The following is a 3,768-nucleotide window of genomic DNA, read 5'->3' on the forward strand; positions in this document are numbered from 1 at the left end:
GGTAGACACTGACTCATATACATGCGCAACATGTACACACACACATATATATATGCACACATACCTTCACCTGGTAGAATAAACTTTTTTGGGATGAACCATTCAACCCCTTACTGTTTTTTCTTCTCACTATAAAGCAAACGAAATAGTTTAACGTGACAGTTTATTTTTTGTCTGTCAGAACATGAAGAACAAACGAAAACGATGCACTGCTTCATAGACGAGAATATGCCTATAGTAGATTCCCATCAACCGTGCATTTGATGTCTAGGCCAGTCCCTTACGACGTTCCTGATTGGCTGTAGATAAGCCCGTCACAGGGCTGGAAACTCTCAGTCTTCCTCGAGAGTTCACATAGGAACGATATATGTTCCACCTCTCCTGAGGGATACTTTTGAAAGACGTATCCCTCAAGGAGAGGTGGAACATAAATCCTACCCATGTGAACTCTCGAGAGAGACTGAGGAGAGTTTCCAACCCTGTGACGGGCTTATGGAACAGCCAATCAGGAGCGTCGCCAGGGACTGGCCTAGATATCAAATGCACGGTTGATGTGAATAAACTATGACGCAAGCAACGCAAAGAAAGCAGAGATGCTGGCAAATGGATGCATTCCCAAACGAACGTTTCCTGCTTTCATGTTTGTGGTTGTTTGAAGATTTCGGGGACATATTCCCGTTACCTAATTTAAAGTTTGGGATTGGAAGAGTGAGAGCGCTGAGCTGGATACAGAGTTGTGAATATAAAATGCAAACACGATACGAGGAACATCCTTTTTCCAAAGATGTTGACATTCACATAGGGTAAGAGAGACAGATCGCATTCCCTGGCTATTTGGCTGCAAAAGTCATTTGCATATAATCAAGGAGCCAAAAATTGTTAGAAGCGATATATATATATATATATATATATATATATATATATATATATATATATATATATATATATATATATATATATATATATATATATATATATATGTATGTATATATATGTATATATATATATATATATATATAGATATATATATATATATATATATGTATATATATATATATATATATATATATATATATATATATGTATATATATATATATAATGTGTGTTTGTGCATGTATCATGTATGCATATGTATGCAAGCGTGCATGTGAGTGTTTGTGTGTCAGGTTACAGACCAGGCAATGAGAATGATTGCATTGTCTTTACCCCAGAATTCTCAGAATCCCATAAGCATTCTATCTACAGGTCCACAACAATTCACTAGTTCCTCCGCTGCCTTGATGTGTGTTATATCGGTATCCCAAATGCTTGATACTTCCTTGGCCAGCAGTGTCCAAGTCGAATAGTTTGCAACCACTCGGTAACTAACTTGGCAATATAGGTTGTTATTCATTGAAGTGAGAGACGCTTTTATAAAATAAGACAATCTGGACTTGGAATGAGCGTCTTCTTCATAAGTCAATATTCTCTCTCTTAAATTCAATAGCAAGAGAGGTGACACGTACACCCTGTATTTCTAATGAGCCTCTCTTCCTTTTGAATTTAAGAGAGAGACGCTAATCAGCAATACAGGGCGTCATATCCTCTTCCGTAGGAGTATATAGAATGGAATATAGAATTTTGGTCCAAAGCCAAATTGCTTTCGAAAGGTTTTAAAGTTGTAAAAGGAGGAAAACCTCGCAGTTACACTATGAAACAATCGGTAGGAGAGGGTGAAAAGTAGGATGGAAGAAAGGGAATATGAACAGAGGTACAGTAAAAGGAATGAAAAGGCTGCAGCTAGGAGCCGAAAGGACGCTGCAAAGAACCTTAAGTACTGCCTACAGTGCATAGCGTGAGGTGCACTAGCGGCACTGTTAGTCTAGTATACTCCTTCATCTAGAATTACTGAGAACCGGTATTCTGACGATTGCCATTCTTAGGGAAACGTTCGATGAGTGCGTTGATGTAGAGAGGGTTGGAAAATATGGAAGATTCTTCGTAGGTGATATTTTATCTGCTATTCACTTTAAACACTTTATCGATGGCATATTGAATAACAAGCACGCAACATGAAGTCACACTGTACCTGGAATCCTTTATAATCTACTGAAGGAACTTAACTGAATGTATACAAAAAACACTTAAAAGGCCGTTCTGAAGATCAACCATTCCGAAACTAGAGCCAGTGACTGTGCTTCGAGGGAATGTAGTACCTTGATGCTTTGTTTTAACGTAAGTTCAATGAATTTGAGAATGAATGAAACAGTGCATCTGATCTTCATAAAATTTTGTTTTTCAGGTATAGTCAGTTTCTTATGGCACCCCTTGTTTCTGTTTATAAAAAAAATAAAGACCAAGAAATATGTGGGATAAGATGAGATATCAGGACACTGAAATGTCATTAAAATACTGAAAATAAAGAGAGGTCGTCAATGCATGAATATCCAAATCAAAAACTACGCAAGAGCAATAGTGACAACTGAAAAATAATTCAAGTGAAAAGGTATAAATTTTTTATTGCATTGTAGCTCGATGCCGAAAAAGATAAACACAAACGTGTTCATCTGACATTAAATCTGTGGTTGGCCAAATAAATTTGGACAACAGTTTTAGTCTGCAGTTCATGTCAATGAGATGATCATACTTTACATTTATAAAACCATTTTTGAAGTTAATCAACATTTGTTTTTATGATATTCAAAAGACTTTGCTAAATGTTATTTTATTTTGCACAAATAGACCCGTGAGGTTTATTTGGTCCATTTTTTGCCTGATAATAAACACCAAATAAAAGTGCATAAAACTGAAGGACTTTGCAAATGAAATTATCTACAATAAAAGTAAAGATAGTAATGTAAGATGTTAATAATAAAGACAAAAACATATATGAGCAAGCTAAAATGAAATTTATAATACAACAATGATTAAAAAGCAGTAGAACAATTGCAAGATCTCTATAAAAGATAAACCGTGGTAGTCTCGATGCTCCCTACTGGGAATATATGTATAAAGGAGACGTGATCCAACCTTCAGCTTACTCGGGCGAGTGATAAAATCTAAGGTCAAATAGCGCATTGTTTCATCAACGAAAATTAAAATAAATATGCTATATCTTATTAGAAATAATTGTTCTGTACCGTTTAACATGCACATTATTTTTAAATATATCATCCCTATGAATAAATTATAAATATTCTATCCTAAAATGCCTACATCTTTAACTGAACGCGAAACTAGTTTTTCAGAACTTTTTAGGCTTTCCCAAACTCCAACCCCAAACAAGAACAGCACCAGCATGAACAACAAGCAACAACAAAGTAGTTTGTAGGCCTACTCCCTGAACAAGCGAAAACTAAACAACATGAGTGACAGTTCTCGAATTTTAGTAAACAAACTCGAGAGCTGGAGATTTTTCAACCTGATGCAGAGAGCCTGCGAATGGAATGGTTTATCGTTTGACTATTTAATATCACTGCATTCGTCATTTCGTTTTAGTGTTACAAGCGAGAGTGAAATAAATGACGAGGTGGCAACATACGGATTTATGGTCGAATACAATGGGTTTAATACATTATCATATTTGATGCGAAGCTTAAATGGAGCTGGTGAATAATCTATGAGGGGAAAGAAAATTCTAAAAATATTTTGCTCTATGGACATGCGTGCTATCGATTTCCGGGATCTCTCTCTCTCTCTCTCTCTCTCTCTCTCACTCTAAATGTTACTTTCCCCCCAAATTCCCCCTTTTTATTTTCCCCTTTCTCTCTCTCTCTCTCTCTCTCTCT

Source organism: Macrobrachium nipponense, chromosome 9, assembly GCF_015104395.2.
Source record: "Macrobrachium nipponense isolate FS-2020 chromosome 9, ASM1510439v2, whole genome shotgun sequence".
In the NCBI taxonomy this organism is placed as follows: Eukaryota; Metazoa; Arthropoda; class Malacostraca; order Decapoda; family Palaemonidae; genus Macrobrachium; species Macrobrachium nipponense.